We start from the raw sequence: 20,967 nt of genomic DNA, 5'->3' as shown, positions 1-20,967 counted from the left end.
CATGTTGAAAAATAGCAATTTATTAAACTCTGTTTTTCAGCCCTATAACCAATCTGCTATGTTACTCCCAATTCTGTGAGGTGTTCTATCACAGTCCATTATGTGGACCCACATTAAATAGCTGGAGTAACCCAGCGGGACAGGCAACATCTCTGGAGAAAAGGAATAGGTGGCATTTCGAGACGAGACCCTTCTTCAGACTGAGAGCCAGGGGAAAGGGAAATGAGAGATATAGGACAAATGAATAGAAGATATTCAAAAAGCGCCAATAATCAAGGAAAGATGGAGCCCACAATGGTCCAATGTTGGCTGTGGGATAGGTGATAATGAGTTATAGAGACATTGAAACTCAACAGGATGACAGTGAAACTAGTACCATGAGTGGGGTGGGGGAGGGACAGAGAGAGAGGGAAAGCAAGGGTTACCTGAAGTTAGAGAAATCAATATTCATACCACCAGGTTGTAAGCCGCCCAAGTGAAATATGAGGTAATGTTCCTCCAAATTATGTTTGGTCTCTCTCTGACAATGTAGGAGGCCCAGGACAGAAAGGTTCATTTTCAGGAGGGATGGGGGAGGAGGGGGAGAGTTAAAGTGTTTGGCAACCGGGAGATCACGTAGGCTGAGGCGGACTGAGCGAAGGTGTTCAGCGAAACGATCGCCGAGCCTGCGCTTGGTCTTGCCGACAGATAGGAGTCCACACCTGGAACAGCGGATACAGTAGATGAGGTTGGAGTACATGCAAGTGAACCTCTGCCTCACCTGAAATGACTGTTGGGGTCCCTGGACAGAATCGAGGCGGATCATTTATATCTGGTGTATTGGGGGACTTCAGAAAGGTAGCAGGACTGTGGTAGCTGATGTAAGAACAGAAAACTTTTTGCGAGGCTTGTTTAGTTTAGTTTAGATAAACAGCGCGGAAACAGGCCTTTCAGCCCACCGAGTCCGCCCCAACCAGTGATCCCCGCACATTAACACTACTCTGCACACTAGGAACAGTTGTACATTTACACCAAGCCAATTAACCTGCGCATCTTTGGAGTGTGGGATGAAACCGAAGATCTCGGAGAAAACCCATGCATCTCATGGGGAGAACATACAAACTCCGTACTGACCCGTAGTTGGGATCTCTGGCAATGTAAGGCAGTAGCTCTACTTCTACACCACCGTGCCACCATGTTGGAAGTGATTTTAATGGAGGAAATAAGGAGAAACTATTTTGAGTAGCATAAGGTCACTAACCAGTGAGCACACATGTTGATGCTTACTAGCAAAAGCGACAGAAACGTTATTAGGAAAGTTTTTCCACACATGGCGATGTCACAGCCTTAAACAATATGCAATCAGAATGAATAGTAACAATCCAAATTGAAATTGAGTAAATACTTAAAGGGAGAATGATTGCAGGGCTATGGAGAGAGAGGAGAGGAATTAATTTGTTAAATAATAAGAATAAGTTGGAGGAATAGCACCTCATTTTGCTTGGGCAGCTTATAAGCCAGTGGTATGAACGTTGATTTCTCTAATCAAATGACTCCTACATTCCCTCCCCTCCCCTCTCTCCTTCCCCCCCTCCCCCACCCTAGTCATCCTATCCGTTCCATTGTTCTCATCCTTGTGTCCCTCGTTATCACACCCCCAGCCAAAAATGGGCCATTATTGACTCCACCCTTCCTGAGGTCATCTGTTGCCACCCTTGATTTGTTCTGGCCTTTTCTCACTTCCAGTTTATTCCTCACCCCCTCCCACACACACACACACACACACACACACACACACACACACACATACACACACACATACCTTTACTTTCAGTCTGAAGATGGGTTCTGAGCTGAAACGTCATCTATTCTTTTTCTCCACAGATGCTGTCCAAAACCGCTGAGTTACTCCAGCATTTTGTGTCTACCAACCTTCCTTCCATTGACTCAATTTATACCTCATGCTGTCTTGGCAAGGCCACCAGCATAATCAAGGATGTGCCTCATGCCGGTCACTCCCTCATCTACCCTCTCCCATTAGGTAAGAGGTGTAGAAGTGTGAAAACGCACACCACCAGATTCTTCTCAGCTGTCATCAGGCAACTGAACCGTTCTATCAACAACTAGAGAGCGCTCCTGAGCTACTACTGTACCTACCTTATTGGAGACCCTTGCTCTATCTTTAATAACTCTTTACTGGACTTTATCTTGCACTAAACGGTATTCTCTTTACAATTTATCTGTACCTGTAGTTGTACTTGTGAATGGCTTGATTGTAATCATGTATTGTCTTTCCACTGACTGGTTAACACGCAACAAAAGCTTTACACTGTACCTCGGTACACATGACAATAAACTAAACTAAACCAAACCAAACTAAACTAAACTATCTTCAGAATAAATTGGATTATTACCAAATGCCTGAATACTATCATTGTTATATTATTACAGGAAATTCACATACTCAGTCTGCAATGGGATCATTAAAATGGAAGAGAAGTATGTTTTGGTGCAAGGTTGAAGTGATCGGTGCAGATGATCATGGAAATTCAAGGGCATCAGAATTATATTGCACTCACTCATGATTTTCCCCTTTCTTGGATGTTCTCCCTGTAACCTTCATGGGTTTTCAGCATACAAACAGTATGTATATTTACCTTTCCAGACACCAATAGCAGGTTTATTGACAATAAAATAATGTACTTAACTTCCGACATGTATTTTCTTTCCTCAACTTGTCATCAAGAGGAGAATTCGGAAAAAAAGGTAAACAAATATTTTAAATTAAAAATATTGATTTAGATTCTATATTTTGTGTGAACTATGAGATGTTCATTGCTGGATAATATTCAATCGCTCACTGTGATCTGGTAGGAAGTCTATTTCACAAGAGAGGGCATATTTGTTTCAATTAGTGATAAAATCGAACAATTCAGTGATAGCTGTTAAGCTTCTCCAGACAACACTTTGCATCTAATTCCAAGAGCTGAGAAATTTTGAGGGGATTGGTTTGCACTCTACCCCTGCTGGAACATCTTGTGTGACTGGCTGGCTTCCAACATTTTGTTATGTTACTTTACGTGCTTTTCTTTGCAGTTGTTTCATTTCTACATGTGACATGGTCTGCAGAAAAACAATTGGCATTTGATTTCAATCCTGGTTGCTTTTTGGTTGACAACTTTAATGGATGAAGGTTAGGGTAGCAATCTCTCAGTAACTGTAGGGGTAATCTTAAACACCACGAGCTGATGTGTTGAGGGGGGAAGGTTCTGGTGCTCAATGTGTTGAGAGCTGATGGTGTAAACGCATAACCTCTATTCAAATGAAGTACATCACACGGCACAGTGGTGCAGCGGTACAGTGGCTGCTTCACAGCACCAGAGACCTGGGTTCGATTCTGACTATGGGTGCTATCTGTACGGAGTTTGTACATTCTCCCTGTGACTGCGTGGGTTTTCTCCAGGTGGTCAGGTTTCTACCCACATTCCAAAGACATGCAGATTTATAGTTTAGTTTAGTTTGGTTTTGGGATACAGTGCGGAAACAGGCCCTTTGGCCCACCGAGTCCGCGCCAACCTACGAAAAAAACCCTCAATATAACGGAGACACAAGAGACTGCAGATGCTGGAACCTTGATCAAAATACAAATTGCTGGAGGATTCATTAGGTCAGGCAGCATCTGTGGAAGGAAATGTACAGATGTAGCGACCATAGAGAATGGTCCAGGTCGTCGAACCCTCGGATTGGCCAGCGAGGTCACGTGGGAACGCGACCATGGGGATTGGTCCAGGGAATGACATCGCTGATTGGCCAGCGATGTCAGGTGCGCGTTTGGCGCCCGTTTTAGTCAGTTCGGCGAAGTCTTCAAGGAAGACAGTAAGTTTGTATTGGTTGTCCTGTACCTTGTTGTTTAACTCTGTATTCGTGTATTGCGGCTGCAATAAACTTCGTCTACAACCAACAAGTTTCGGACTCGCCATATTGGTGACCCCGACGTGATCTGGACGATCACCGACTGAGCAGGAACCCGACGCCTCGTTGACGATGACCGAGCAGGGCACACCGGAGTCAAGCGCGGCAGGCGTTCATCTTCCGTTATTTTGGACGTACGCACCGCAAGCTTGGTTTATCCACGCCGAGGCTCAATTCCATATAAAGAAGGTGTCGGACGAGTCCACGAAGTACTTCTACCTCGTCAGCGTGCTATCGCCGGACACAACCAAGTGCGTGATGCGGTTCATCGTAAATTCACCTGCGGAAGACAAATACGAGGCCATGAAGAAGGTATTACTACGAACCTTCGGGTTGAATAAGCATGGTGGTGCGGCAAAACTTCTGCACCTACCGGATCTTGGAGACCAACTGCCTTCCGTCCTCATGGCCGAAATGATGATGCTAGCCGGTGAGCATACGGATTGCCCGATGTTTGAACAGGCATTCCGCGAGAAACTTCCCGAGGATGTCCGACTGCTGCTTACGGATTGTTCTTTTAAGGACCCCGAAGCATATGCAGCGAAAGCGGACGCGCTCATAGCGGCAAAAAACAAGGCAAGTGGTTCAATCAACAAAGTCTCGACATCGGTGACCACGCCACAGCGACGGCAAGATGGCGCCACGTCTCCCGCCAATTCTCCGAAAGCCCGCCAAAAAGATCCGCACAAGCGCGGCTGGTGCTATTATCACCTACGATGGGGTAACGAATCCCGCAACTGTCGTTTGCCTTGTACCTTCGCGGGAAATGCCTCGGCCGATCGTACATAGGGGCAGTTACGATTGGCCAGAACCGGCGCCTCTATGTCCATGATCGATTCATGGACACAGAATTTTTGGTAGACAGGGGAGCCATCGTCAGCATAGTGCCGCCGACCGACCTCGAAACCAGATCGGGTAAGACAGGTCCCACCCTCATCGCGGTTAATGGCAGCCCAATTCGCACTTTCGGTACACGAAAGATGTCCCTTGTGTTAGGCCTCCGCACGTACGAATGGCCATTCATCAGAGCCGACGTCAAACAAGCGATCCTGGGCGCAGATTTTCTCTGGGCTTTTTCACTGGTTCCTGATGTCCGCGGTAACGACCTCCGACCCTCCGCCGAAGATGAGCACGTCGCTCCGACAATCGCCTCCTCGCCCAGCCCTACTGTCCAGGCCGTCGTCGCGGCCCCCGACTCGTATGCTGCGATTCTGGCAGAGTTCCCAGAGCTGCTCGTCCAGCGTTTTGACGCTCCTTCGGCTAAGCACGGTGTGGTCCATCACATCCGCACCGAAGGCCCTCCCGTTTTCGCTCGGGCCAGGAGACTACCGCCAGACAAACTGGTGGTGGCAAGGGCGGAGTTCAGGAAGATGGAGGAAATGGGAATTGTCCGTCAGTCTGACAGCCCGTGGGCCTCGCCGTTACACATGGTCTCCAAGGCATCTGGGGGGTGGAGGCCATGTGGCGATTATCGGCGTCTCAATTCTGTCACCACGGCTGATCGCTACCCCATACCGCACCTACAGGACTTTTCATCGGGGCTGGAAGGAGCGGTGGTGTTTTCCAAAATCGATTTGGTGCGAGGATACCATCAGATTCCGGTGCGACCGGAGGACATACAAAAAACTGCAACTATTACTCCGTTCGGGTTGTTTGAATGGTTGCGTATGCCTTTCGGTTTAAAGAACGCGGCACAGGCTTTCCAGCGACTGATGGACCGCGTGGGCCGGGGTTTACCCTTTTTGTTTATTTATTTAGACGACATCCTGGTAACCAGCCCCTCAGTGCAGGAACACCAGGCCCATTTGCGGACCGTGTTCCAGCGGCTCCAAGACCACGGGCTCATTATCCAACCCTCCAAATGTCAATTCGGCCTGCCTGCCCTCGATTTTCTAGGGCACAGAATTACTCCTGCCGGCGCCGCCCCTTTGCCCGAGAAGGTGGAAGCTATCCGGGCTTTTCCCAGGCCCACCACAGTAAAAGGGCTGCAGGAGTTCGTAGGCATGGTTAATTTCTACCATAGATTCGTTCCGGCAGCGGCGCGAGTCCTGCGCCCGCTTTTCCAATGCCTTGCAGGGAATCCGGTAGAGTTGTTGTGGTCCCCGACCGCAGAGTCGGCTTTTACGGCAGCTAAGGCAGCCTTGGCAGACGCCACCATGTTGGTCCATCCGAGCCCCTCCGCCCCCACGGCCCTGACGGTTGACGCCTCTGACGTGGCGGTGGGTGGGGTTCTGGAGCAGCAGGTCGGTGGCCGTTGGCAGCCTTTAGCGTTTTTCAGCCGGCAACTAAATTCGGCCGAGCTGAAATATAGCGCATTTGACCGAGAGCTTCTAGCTCTCTATTTAGCTGTCCGTCATTTCAGGTATTTCCTCGAGGGCCGCCCATTCGTGGCATTTACGGACCACAAGCCATTAACATTTGCTTTTTTGAAATTGTCTGACCCATGGTCGGCCCGCCAGCAGCGGCACCTGACTGCTATCTCCGAATTTACCACAGATGTCCGTCATATCGTGGGTAAGCTTAATGCCGTTGCTGACGCCCTGTCTAGACCTGCTTTTCCCCCTATTTCGGCGGTGGACTGCGAAGTGGATCCCCAGGAGCTTGCGGAGGCACAGCTCCTAGCGGATACCGTTTCGGCTTACCAGTCCACCACTTCGGGATTGAAGTTGGCCCAGGTAGCTTGTGGGTCGGAGGGCACGAAAGTCTGGTGCGATGTTTCTCTTCCTCGTCCCAGGCCGGTAGTACCGCCCTCCCTTCAGCGCCGGGTTTTCGATGCCATTCATGGGCTGGCGCACCCGTCCATCCGCTCCACCTCTGCCTTGGTAGCAGCGAGGTTTGTCTGGCATGGCCTGCGGAAACAGGTAGCAGGGTGGGCACGTTCCTGCGTGCCCTGTCAGACCGCTAAAGTCCAGCGCCACGTCCAGCCCCCCGTACAGGATTTCGAGGTCCCGGCTTGTCGTTTTTTCCACATCCACGTGGATTTGGTCGGGCCTTTGCCTTCCTCCCGGGGCTACACCCACCTCCTCACGGTGGTGGATCGGTTCACCCGGTGGCCAGAGGCTGTCCCATTGTTTGATATCTCGTCAGCGTCTTTGGCCCTTCATTGGGTAGCTCGTTTCGGGGTCCCGGCAGTTATTACAACTGACAGAGGGCCACAGTTCACTTCGTCCCTCTGGGCCGCGCTGGCGGAACTGTACGGGTCCAAGTTACAACCCACAACTGCATATCACCCCCAGGCAAATGGACTCGTAGAAAGGTTCCACCGCCAACTTAAGGCGTCCCTCAGTGCAAGGCTTGAAGGCCCGGACTGGGTAGACCAACTCCCTTGGGTTCTTTTGGGCATCCGGACTGCTCCTAAGCCAGATCTCGGTGCGTCGTCCGCAGAGCTAGTATATGGCTCGACACTTCGAGTACCCGGAGATCTGTTTCCGGACCCTTCAGCCCTGCTCCCTACAGTCCCTTCAGCGTTAGCATCTCTCCGGGAATGGGTGGGCTCCCTGGCTCCAGTGCCGACTTCACGTCATGGGTGTCCCATGGTACATGAACCGTCTTCCCTGAAGGACTGTGAGTTTGTTTTTCTGCGTAAAGATGCCCATCGCGCCCCGTTGCAGAAGGTCTATCAAGGGCCGTTCCGGGTTTTACGTAAGGGAACGGCTACTTTCACCTTAGACATGGGCGGCAAGAGTGAACTCGTCTCGGTGTCCCGGCTCAAACCTGCCCATTTGGACCCGGATCAACCAGTCCTGGTCGGTCAAACCCCTAGGAGAGGCCGACCTCCGTTAGTTCCGCCCAGTCCAGAAACCCCCGTTCCGACGGTTCCTCCAGGACCCCCCGTTTCGGCAGTTCCTCCAGGACCCCCCGTGCCGGTAGTTCCTCCAGAACCTCTCGTTCCGGCTGTTCCTCCAAGTCCGGAACCTCCGGCTCCTGTGGTTCAGGCTGTCCCTCTCCGTACTCGTTATGGTCGCGAAATCCGGCTCCCAGCTAGGTTCCGCACCTCGGGTTCTGGGGGGGGTCATGTAGTGACCATAGAGAATGGTCCAGGTCGTCGAACCCTCGGATTGGCCAGCGAGGTCATGTGGGAACGCGACCATGGGGATTGGTCCAGGGAACGACATCGCTGATTGGCCAGCGATGTCAGGTGCGCGTTTGGCGCCCGTTTTAGTCAGTTCGGCGAAGTCTTCAAGGAAGACAGTAAGTTTGTATTGGTTGTCCTGTACCTTGTTGTTTAACTCTGTATTCGTGTATTGCGGCTGCAATAAACTTCGTCTACAACCAACAAGTTTCGGAATCGCCATACAGACACCATTTTTTGTTGGGACGCTCCACCAAGATTGTTTCATTGTTACATGCACCGACAATGAAAACAATGAAATTGTTACTTGCAGCGGCATAACAGGCCTGTGGACAAAATACCCGCAAATAACATGTAATAAACAAAAAAAACTTCAATAAATTAATAACCATAACACTAGTGCAACTAGCTTTTAGCTCAACCACCACAGTCCAGATTTCATAGTTTAGTTAGTGTTTCGTACTGGTGAATATGACAATGAATTGAAATAGCAAGAAATACTGATGTTGCATGCTAATGCTGGATCCAAAGTAAATAATATTATCTGAAACCGTACAGAACAGTTCACCCTAGTTCTCTGCACACCACAAAGATAAAAGTCTGTCTTGAGTCTGAGTAAAGATAGACACAAAGTGATAGAGTAACTCAGTGGGTCAGGCAGCATCTCTGGAGGAAAAGGATAAGTAACATTTCTGGGGGACCATTCTTCAGAGTCCTGACCCGAAACGTCACCTATCCTTATCCTCCAGAGATAGCCCGAAGAAGGGTCCCGACCCGACGCGTCACCTATCCTTTTCCTCCAGAGATGCTGCCCGACCCGCTGAGTTAATCCAGCACTACGTGTCTATCTTTAGTATAAACCAGCATCTGCAGTACTTTGTTTTTGCATTGAGTCTGAGTAACTCTGGCAGCCTCAGACCACGATCCAGGACTCAGAGAGAAATAATAAGAACAGAAATGGTGGAAACACTCTGGAGGTCAGGCAGTATAGGTGGAAATAGAAACAGAGAAAATGTTTCAGGTCAAAAACATTTCAACATAGATCTGGTGATCTCTTGCAGAATGCTACCCTTCACTCTACAAGGTGATTATAAACTCCCAACTATTAATTCTCCATCCCAATCCCATTCTGATCTCTCTGCCTTTATCCTCATTCAGTGAAGTTCCAGGAACTTCTGAGTCATAGAGTTATAGAGTTATAGAGTGATACAGCCTGGAAACAGGCCCTACGGCCCAACTTGCCCACACCAGCCAACATGTCCCAGCTACCTCGGTCACAGCTGCCCGCGTTTGGCCCTTATCCCACCAAACCTGTCCTATCCATGTACTTGTCTAAATGTTTCTTAAATGTTGGGATAGTCCCAGCCTCAACTACCTCCTCTAGCAGCGCGTTCCAAACACTCACCACCCTTTGTGTGAAAAAGTTACCACGCAGATTCCTATTAAATTTTCTCCCCTTCACCCTAAACCTATGCCCTCCAGAGCTAACAACTAGGCACATTCCAGCATTTAGATCCTGGCCAGTTCCAATGGAAGGTCATCCACCTGCAAAATGAAGTCAGCTTTTCTCTAGATATAGATGCCGACTGACCTCCCGGGTATTTCATCCCATCCCTCTGTTTTTCTGCAACTGCACAGTTCCAGTCTCACAATTCCAGCATTGTTTTTTATTCCTTCTTTCTCTCCTATCCTCAGTCATATCCTTCTAGTTACCTCACCCCGTGACAAATCAACTGTGATCAAACAGCATCCACCTTCTGTCACCGTCTGAGTCTGTTTCTCTTTGTCTCCATTCTATTGGAGATTCTAACTTCATTTATTGCACCCTTCATCATCCCTTTGTAAACACTTGCTTACTTACAGTTCCAAGATCATCAAGCTGAAAGTATAGTTATGTTTCTCTCTCCACAGCTGCTGACTGACCTAATGAGCACTTCCTGCATTTTCTGTTGATTTTTCAATGCTTAGCATTTTGCATTTACTTTTTGCTGATCGATTAAATGGAAAGTAATGTCTTTTACATATCGTACAATTAGCTTCCAAGAAAATCTTAGAATGCTGCCATTGTGTCAGTGTGATGTTGTAATGTTCTGCCTCCATTGATTTTATGGATTTTCCATCAACAGATGACAAACGGATATAACATCTGCATCCCTGCCAGATGGGAATAGCACTGAAGCTGCTTGATCTCCATTACTTAAAAAACCATGAAACATCCATGCATGGATTTTGATATTTCTCATTTTTCCGCACAGCTTAGAAGGTTATTTAGCCCAACGTGAGTCCATGGCCAGTTTCACAAGCAATCTCATTAATTCCCACCTCCTGCTCATTCCCCTGTAACCCCTCTGCTCTCACCTGCCCATGAACTTCCTCTGATTTCTCCAACTGTTCACCGATCCGTGTGTCGTTAGGATGTGAGAGGAAACCAGAGCACGCAAGTGGAAACAATTTTGGTCATCAGTAGAATGTACAAAACGCAGAGGGAAGTCAGGTTCAAACCCAGGTTATTAGAGACTGGAGACTTGAGGTGCATATCTCTGCACCTGCTGCCTTTACGTTGCCTGGCTATAGTGTGTGCACTGACGTTATTTATATTGAAACTGTTAGCATTTGTGTTCAACAGTTTTTAAAGAAGTTACCCCTTAGGTTCCTATTAAATCTTTCCTCTACAACCTCAAACCTATGTCTTTTTGATTCCCTTACTCTGGGTAAAAGAGTACATTTTACCCTATCTATTCCTTTCATGATCTTACATACCTCTGTAAGATCACCCCTCATCCCCCTATGCTCCAAGGAATAAAGTCCTTGCCTGCTCAACCTGTCCCTACAGCTCAGGCCCTCGTGTCCTGAAAACATCCTCGTAAATATTCCCTGTGCCCTTTTCAGCTTAATAACATCTCTCACTGCTTGTTTCCTGAAATGAAATTATGATTCAGATCTCAGAGTTCAATTAGCATGCTTCATAAACATTCTGTCACTACTTTTTACAACATATACTTGAAATCTGTCAGGCTGATCTAAAAGACAGCGATGTCATAAATAAATCATTAAATGAGAATAATAAATGTGTGTTTTTCTTTACTGCTAGATAATTTGACTACAAAGTGATCCCAGTACATGAAATTCCAAAGGGTAGCATGTTGGTAGAGCAGATATTTAGGACGATTAATGAAATGTTAGCAATTACTGTAATGAGTATTAAATATAAAAATAAGGAAGTATTAAATTTAAAAAAATAAGGAAATGCAACTTTACAAGGAAATAGTGAGTCTGTACCTGGGGCACACGTATAGTTTTGGCCACCAAATTTAAGGAAGGGCATGTTTGCAATGATTTCTGGTATGAAGGGGGTAAGCTTGGAAGGTCCGAGCAAAGTCAATGAAGAAAAAGACATGATATTATTGAAACATGAAAGATTCTAAGGGTATTAATTTGTTATTGTCATGTGTACCTAATTACAGCGAAAAACTTTGTATTTTATACTATCTCGACAGATCACACCATACATGAGTACAACAGGTAGAGCAAAAGAGAAAATAAAACAGAATGCAGAATATAGTCTTACAGCCATAGAGAAAGTGCCACAATGATGTCGATTGGAAGATTGGGATATTCACCCCTAATCTCTGAGGAGCACATTCGAGAGTAATGTAACAAGTGGGAAGAAGCTGTCCGTGAAAGTGGTGGTATGCGCTTTCAAGCTTTTGTATCTTCTGCCTGACAGGGAGGGGAGAAGAGGGAATGATGGGTGTGTGAGAGGTTCTTGATTATGTTGGCTGCTTTTCTGAGGAAGCGTGAAGTGTAGATGGAGTATAAATCATGAGAGAATAGAGGGACGCACAGTGTCTCGTGCCCAGAGTAGGGGAATCGAGAACCAGAGGACATAGGCTTAAGGTGAAGGGGAAAAGATTTAATAGGAATTTGAGGGGTCATTTTTTCACACAAAAAATGGTTGGGTGTATGGAACAAGCTGCCAGAGGAGGTCGTTGAGACAGGTACCATCGCAACGTTTAAGAAACATTTAGACAGATATATGGATAGGAGAGGTTTAGAGGGATATGGGCCAAACATAGGCAGATAGAACTAGTGCATGTTGGTCGGTGTAGGCAAGTTGGGCCTGTTTCCACGCTGTATGACTCTATGACTCTATATATTAGTTTGGTCTAATTTATTTTCAGAAATGTCTGGTATTTAGATATCCCACATTGTGTTAATGTGCTAATGTACCTATTAAGCTGCATTAAATAAGAACTATTGTTCTGTTTTTGGTAAATATTAGAGAAAACTCGCTTGACTATTGTAATAGGCATGAAGCTAAGAAACTGTGGATTTTCAATCTACTGGGTTTCATGTTTTTTTTGTTCATTTCCTGCTACTTATCTTAAGGATATAGTAATCTAAGATTTACGATAGCTCAATGTACACAGGTCTTGCATGTAGTACTCAACCTTAGGGGCAAGGAAGATGCCAAGTTAAGTTCCTTACATTAGACTGCTTTAACAGAACTTGACTACAAAGTGCCACCAAATTCAGGATCAGTTTCTTCTCAGCTGTTATCAGGCAACTGAATCATCCTACCACAACCAAAGAGCAGTCCTGAACTACGATCTACCTCATTGATGTGCCTCGGACTATCCTTGACTGGGCTTTGCTGGCTTTATCTTGCACTAATCGTCATGTATCTATACACTGTAAATGGATTGATTGTAATCATGTATTGTCTCTCTGCTGACTGGTTAGCACGCAACAAAAAGCTTTTCACTGTACATGACAATAAACTAAACTGAAACTGAACGGAGTGAGGGGATGGATATGCTGTATTGGAGAACTACAGGGGTACAAGCGCAGGGATGAAATGGAATTGTGATTGAAAATTCTTCCTTGATTAAAAGAATATGCAATTTTAGCCATTTTCCCCGACTTAAACACCCGGCGATGTATCGATGGGGCTCCAGCTAACAGGATTCACACCTGTAAACAGATTAGCCAGATGGAGGATTGCAAACATCTATTAAACTGAACTGCCAACAGTAGTCAGAAATCTGGAGGAGCAGGATATAAAGGATTTGACTGCCAAATATTTATATTTATAGTGCTACCTGTCACTAAGACATTTAAGTCTTACCAAACAAACCAAGTGAGCTTGACCAAAAACAGTAGATTTATTTTAAACTCTCGTTCTCTACAGGCCACCAACAAGGTTCCCTTTTTCCACAGATGAGATTGTCTCTTGCTGCTTCAGTTTGTTTTTTTCTTCTCTTCTATCTCCGACTGCCATGCGTTAGTTGTTGCCTTGGCAACTTTAGTTATTGCACCCTATCACAAACATCCCTTCTGTTCTCTCTGTGTATGAAGGAACTGCAGATGCTGGTTTATACCGAAGAAAGACACAACATAACACCAAAAATAGTCTGCAGAAGGGTTCTGACCGGAAACGTCACCTATTCTTTTCGCCAGAGATGCCACCTGATCCATTGAGTTACTCCAGCAATTTGTGTCTACCTTCAGTTCTCTATCCTTTTCTGAAATTCCAATGAAGGATCCTTGATTCAAAGCATTAATTCTGTTTCTCTCGCATCTAATGTTATCTGACCTGTTGGATGTTTCCTGAATTCTCTCTTTTTGTTTCAGATTTCCAGTATATTTCAATTTTTATTCCAAATAAGTCAGCTGATTAGTTTTCAACACATTATAATTTTAATACATAAATATCAGTGACCGGGCTACTTCAAATCCATGGCAATCATTATTTGACTGGCTTTCCAACTAACAGGTGTCCATCACCTTTCCAAACGAACAGGTACATGGTAAGGAAAATAGCAATTAGACTTGACTCTTGACTCTTGTAATAGGCACTGTGAATTTTGACTCTTGTAATAAACTGTGAATTTTCAATCTATGGGTCAAACATGGGCAAAGGCGGGCAAATGGAACTAGCTTAGATGGGGTATCTGGGCATCTGGGCCAGCATGGACGAATTGGGCTGAATGTCCTATTCCCATGCTGTATGTCTGCATCACTCTATGACTCTAGCTTAAGTAAAAAACAGCCTTGGGAATAAGTTGTTCATTTTCACTGAGTTCCAATGAATAGGCCTTGATTGGAAACGTTAGGGTAGGTGTCTGCAATCAGTTATTCAGACAGAAATAAGACCTATTGTAAGGCTGGGACTGACGGATATAGAATTCTCCAAATCTATTACTACTCTCAGACTCGTCTACTGGTAAAGTTCTGTCTTGTTGATTTTCTGCAGCATTACACTGGGAAAGTTCCTCGCTGATCCTGCATCAAAAAAAGTTAGCATAGGATTAAGCAGCTCATTCATTTCAGTAAGGATTCTTTCAACCAGAATGGCGAACATAGGCTTATTATTATTATTATTATTATTATTATTATTATTATTATACTGTATTTCAATACATTTAAAAATTGAAGTTTTGCGACTTATATATTTTTTAGTGTGTCTATAGTAATGTTAATATATTTTGTATTCTATCTATCTATCTATCTATCTATCTATCTATCTATCTATCTATCTATCTATCTATCTATCTATCTATCTATCTATCACTAAAACCCAGTTTGTTTGTGTGTATTTGTTTATGTGTTTATGTGTGTACCATGCCCTTTACACAGCCAAAATGGTACATGACAGCGTGACAATTTTAGGCCCACCCTACTCACCATTCCCCTGTGGTGTGAATAAACCCACTTTTGTTGCTTTTTAAAAACAATTTACCGAATAAACTTTAATAAATGCGCTCCGCCCCCCCTGGGAGGACCAGCGGGTGGACCGACGCCGTCCCAGCGTACCCCGCACCTGACCTTCCTCCCATGGTGCAGCGCGCGGCAGTGGCTGCGACAGAGGGTCTGACAAGATGGCCGTCCCCACCGATCGCAGCCGAGCTGCAGGAGAGGCTTCGGCTTCGGCTTCGGCTTCACGGCCGGCCCGCAGGTGTAATGGGGCCGAGGTCAGTGCCTTCTCCCTGTCCACTCTCGCCCACCCACGGCCCGGGAGACACTGCCCGCCCAGCAACGGGTCCATGCCGTCGCCACCGCTCGCCGCAGATTGCAACCGAGCTGCAGGTGATGCTTCAGCAGGAGGCTGATGGATGTTCTTATAGAGGTGTTTGAAATCATGAGCCGGATTAAATAGGATGAATGCACGGCGTCTTTTACTCGGAGTAGAGCAATCAAGAACTAGAGTGCAAAGGTTTAAGGTGAGAGAAGATAGATTTAATAGGATCCTGAGGGGCAACCTTTTCACAGAGAAGGTGGTGAATCTTTGGAAAAGGCTACCAGAGGAAGTAGTTGAGGCAATAGCAATAACAACATTTAAAAAACATTTGGGCAGGTACATAAATAGGAAATATTTTGAGGGATACGGGCCAAATGTGGACAAATGGGACAGACTTAGATGTGGTATTTTGGTCAGCTTGCACGAGTTGGGTCGAAGGGCAAGATTCCATGCTGTATCACTCTATGTGACTCTAACTGACATACTGTTTGAGCCAAATCATCCTAATACCTCCGATCCAATAACTGCAGATAAATTGGGCCAAAGAGCCTGTTTCCATGCTGCATGACTCTGACTATCACCTGCTGAGAAATACAACATTTTCTATTTTTGTTTCTGATATCCGGCATCTGCACTTAAGGGATGCCAAGATAGATACACGGATGGGAAAGGTTCAGAGAGATATGGGCCATGTGGAGACAAATTGGGCTAGCTTAGATTGGGGTATCTTGGTCAGTATGGACAAACTCGGCCTATTTCCCTGCTGTAGAACTCTCTGCATCTATGAAATGCTGACCTCAGGGTATAGAAAATCAGTTTGATTAACTCTCTGCATCTGTGAGCTGCTGGCCAGCCACAGAAACAACCAGCCCATTAACTCTAAGATAGACACAAAATGCTGAAGTAATTCAGCGGGACAGGCAGCATCTCTGGAGAGAAGGAATGGGTAATGTTTCGGGTCAAGACCCTTCTTCGAACTTTGCTCCTCTCTCCATGAAGAGTGCCAGATACACTGAGAGTATATAGTTTTTTGTTGATTATTACAATCACCATGTCAACATAATCACATGTCACCATATCACACATTCGCATTATTCATTTACTACTTATATACAAATGCACTGCATATTTCCACAAAGATATCCAAAAAAAATCACTAAGGACAAGTGAGAGATTTTTTTTCTGTTCCTCCTCTTTTATCCTTGAAGGGCTCACACGACTATTAAAAGTTGCAAAATGTGGAATGCATCGTTTCATTTTAAGGTTTAGGTGCAAGCCTCTGGACATAACATCAGATGCAAAGACCCCTGAAGATACAAAGCATCATCCATGGGAAGTTTGTACTGAACAGAAGTGCAGGCACTTGACCACATCTCTGACACGCAAGAGGATGAACAGTTGAAAGTTGAAACTGGAAGGCTGAAAGGTGGGGGTAAGGGGAAACTTATCCTTGCTCTGTCATAGCGTGATACAGCGGGAAACAGGCCCTTCGGCTCAACTTGCCCACACTGACCAACATGTCCCATCTACACTCGTCCCACCTGCCTGCATTTGGCCCATATCCCTCCAAACCTGTCCTATCCATGTACCTGTCCAAATGTTTTATAAATATTGTGTTAGTACCTGCCGCAAGTACCAGCTCTGGCAGTTCCTTCCATACACCTACCACCCTTTGTGTAAAAACGTTGCCCCTCGGGTACCTATTAAACCTTCCCCCCCCCCCCTCATCTTAAACCTATGTCCCCTGGTTCTTGATTCCCCTACTTTGGCATGGAAGGGTTTGTGCATTTACCATATCCATTCCTCTCGTGATCTTATACACCTCTATAAGATGAGCCCCCATCCTCCAGCGCCCCAATGAATAAAGTCCTAGCCTGCTCAACCTCTCCCTATAGCTCAGACCCTCGTGTCCTGGCAACATCCTCGTAAATCTTCTCCTCACCCTACCAGCTTAGTGCGGATAGGAACAGAACATACAACATAGAACATTAAAACACAGGAACAGCCCCTTTGGCCCAACATGACAAACACCTATCTGCCTGCACATAATCCATCTCCTACCATATCACACTTTGTGGCCTACCTAAAAGTGGCCTTTTAAATGCCACTATTGCATCTGCCTCCACCACCATTCCTGGCAGCACGTTCCAGCTACCACCATCCCCCATGAAAAGAACTTGTCCCGCACATCTCCTTTAAACTTTGTCCCTCTCACCTTAACGCTATGCCCTCTAGTCTTTGACATTTCCACCCTGGGGGAAAAGTTCTGACTGTGCAGGAAATGAAAGAAATGTGAGTGAAAGTTCCAACAATCACAATGGAGAACAAACTTTGTTTTAGGGAAATGAAAGGCATCACCAAAGCACTGGAGTGGATAATATAATGCAGATAGTTATTGCAGATCCAGAGAAACTAGGAGAGTGAAACATGGAGCTTGTATATGCAAATTTAGTTGACCTTAGTTTTAGTTGTAGTTTGGAGATACAGCATGGAAACATGTCCTTCCGTCCACCAGGTCAATGCTGGCCATTGATCACCCGTTCACACTAGTTCTATGTTCACCGACTTTCTCATCCACTCCCTACAGACTCGGGGTGATATATAGAGGCCAAGTAGCCTACAAACCCACGTATTTTTGGGACATGGGTGGAAACCAGAGCACCCGGAAAGAAACCCATGTGGTCATAGGTAGAATGTGCAAACTCCACAGATTGTTTTCGAACTGGGAACTCTGGAGCTGTGAGGCAGTAATTTCACCCGCTGTGCCACTGTGCTGTCCTTGGGAGGAGGTTTAGTCAAGGGAGCAGATAGTTTAACCTTCTCTACTGCAGACTGCTCCTCGTAGCTGGTATTCTAATGCTCCTAACAAGCCCACTTTGTAAAAATGCCAGAAGAAATGTGACCTTTCACAGACTCAACCTCAGCACTTGGCCTGACAGCAGCCCTGCTTTGTAAAGCATTAGGATGCACCCAACAAGCTAACAATTGGATATTTCTACTCAGAGGTAATTACAGTTGGCATTTTACACTGCCAGCAGTAATTAGCATGAATGGTATTATGAGAATGAATGAGAGGGCTGAACACTTTGGAAAATACTTATTTGCACATCAAAAACATTTGCAAATAATAGGAATAGATTTAGCTTAATACATTATCTGTACAGATAGAAGTAGTCTTGTTTAGCAGTAATAAACATCCAGGTACACTGATCCTTTTATTGTCACTAAAGAAAATGTTGTAGTCATGGGAAAGAGAAAAAAAGCAGCAGGAATAGCGTTCAATAAATTCACGTTCTACAGGTTCCACTTCCCCGCACTAACTCAAAATCTGCTGAGGCACAAGAGACTGCAGATGGTGGGATCATGAGCAGAAAAAAAAGAGCTGGAGTAACTCAGAGGGCAAGGCAGCAACAATGGAGAGACAACATCCATTCACAGTGAAGAAACGTTCACACCCAAAATGCCGTCTGTCCATTTCCCTCCACAGATGCTGCCTGGTCTACTGATTTCCTTCAGCATGTTGTGTTTTAAGGTCATAAGATCATAAGGAAACATAGAAAATAGGTGCAGGAGGAGGCGATTCGGCTCCTCGAGCCAGCACCGCCATTCATTGTGATCATGGCTGAATAGGAGTAGAATTAAGCCATTTGGCCCATCAAGTCTACTCTGCCATTCAATCATGGCTGATCTATCTCTCCCTCCTAACCCCATTCTCCTGCCCTCTCCCCAATAACCTCTGGCACCTGTACTAATCAAGAATCTATCTATCTTTGCCTTAAAGATAAAGGAAAGTAGAGCACCCAAAGAGTCCACATGGTCATGGAAAATCCATGAAAACCGCACACAGACAGCATCTTGGTTTTAGATGAACCCAAATCTGTGCTACAGTCAATCATCGCACTAGCAGCACCATCTGTGAAGTAATATGTCCAATTCTTTTTTAATGCAAAAAGGACAGAAAGAAAATTTGATAGCTGGATTGTGTAAACACAGGGAAGAACATTGGACACCAATTTCAAATTATGGGGCAAAGATACATGAAAGATGTAACAGTTTTCTTTTTCTATTTAGGCAACAATTGCAATGTGGAATTGCCTGCCTGTTGGGGTGTTGAAACAAAATAAATGAATGTCTTCAAAAGAAAATTGGTTTACACTTGAGAGAGAATAATGTACAGGGTTACAAGTCTACAGTGAGAGTGTTGGGGACTTGGAATAGCAGTATTATTCAAAGACAAAGCCTAAGCCTCTATCCATGTCATCGAAATTCCACGATTCTCTTCTTTATCTGCTCTTTTATCTGCAAACTTAATAAATAAGGAAGGCAAAAATGGGTCAGGAGACAGCTCTGGCACATAATATTAAGGAAGATCCAATTATTTTATAAGTACATTCAGGGGGAAATGGTGATGTGAGAGAGAATAGGGACCCTCAGCAACCAAAGCAGTTATCTCCTTGTGGCACAGCAGCAGATGGGAAAGGTCTTCATTGTTACTGTGGAGGAAGACATGTTAGATAAGTGTGAAGTGTTGCATTTTGAGAAGTCAAACCAGGGCAGGACCTTTACAGTGAATGCAAGGTCCTGGGGAGTGTTGTAGAGCAGGGGGATCGAGGAGAGCAGGTACACAGATCCTTGAAAGGGGCATCACAGATAGACAGGGTAGTCAAGAAGGTTTTCAGTACATTGGCTTTCATCAGTCAGGGTGATGAGTATATAAGTTGGAATGTTATGTGACAGTTGTGCAAGACGTTGGAGAGGCCGCATTTGGAGTATTGTGTTCAGATTTGGCCAGCCTGCTATAGTAAGGATAGCAAAGCTGGAAAGAGTGCAGAGAAGATTTACAAGGGTGTTGCCAGGACTCGAGGGCCTGAGCTATAATGAGAGGCTGAGAAGGCTAGGACTTTATTCCTTGGAGCGCAGGAGGCTGAGGGGTGATCTTATAAAGATGTATTAAATCATGGGGGGAATAGATAGCGTGAATGAACAGTGTATTTTATCCAGAGCAGGGGAATCAAGACCCAGAGGACAAAGGTTTAAGTGAGAGGGGAAAAATTTAACAGGAACCTGAGGAACAACCCATTCACACAGAGAGTGGTGGGAATATGGAACGAACCCCAGAGGAAGTAGTTGAGGCAGGTATTTTCGAATTTAGACTTTAGAGATACAGTGTTGTAACAGGCCCTTCGGCCCACCGAGACCAGCGATCACCCCATATACTAACCTACACAATCTAGGGACAACTTGCAACTTACCAAAGCCAATTAATCTACAAACCTGTACCTATTTGGACTGTGGGAGGAAACCGGAGCACCCGGATAAAACCCACGCAGTCACAGGGAGAAAGTACAAACTTCACACGGACAGCACCCATAGTCAGGATCGAACCCATATCTCTGGCACCGTAAGGCAGCAAATCTATTGCTACGCCGCTGTGCCACTCCTAGGTAATATAAGAACATTTAAAAGACAGTTGAACAGGTATCTGGATAGGAATGGTTTAGAAGGAAGTGGGCCAAACATGGGCAGGTGTGACTAGTGGGCAAGTTCGGCTGAAAGGCCTGATTCCCACCTGTATAAGTCTATGACTTTATGACACATGTTATTTGGCTCATCCTTGAATGGAAACATTCCACACATGGGTCCAGCTGAATTAGAGTACAATCCATATTCATTAACAGTAGGCAACACAAAGCTAACATCACTTTCACAGTTATTAGTAATTGAGGGAAATGTGCCCAATGAGCTTGTATCAAATAGGTCATCGACATTTTAACAGCATAATTTAATCCTTTTTATAAAGAAAGCAGACATATAAGCTTTTAAAGAAAGCACACAGTAATTTGTAAGTAAATTACACTATTCTCTTGTGAGGTTACTCTTCAGTCTAACTACTACTTTTCCTTCAGCAATTACAGGAGATCAA

Source organism: Rhinoraja longicauda, chromosome 16 (assembly GCF_053455715.1).
Source record: "Rhinoraja longicauda isolate Sanriku21f chromosome 16, sRhiLon1.1, whole genome shotgun sequence".
Lineage (NCBI taxonomy): Eukaryota > Metazoa > Chordata > Chondrichthyes > Rajiformes > Arhynchobatidae > Rhinoraja > Rhinoraja longicauda.
The sequence above is the reverse complement of the archived record's forward strand: the minus strand, read 5'-3'. Positions refer to the sequence as shown.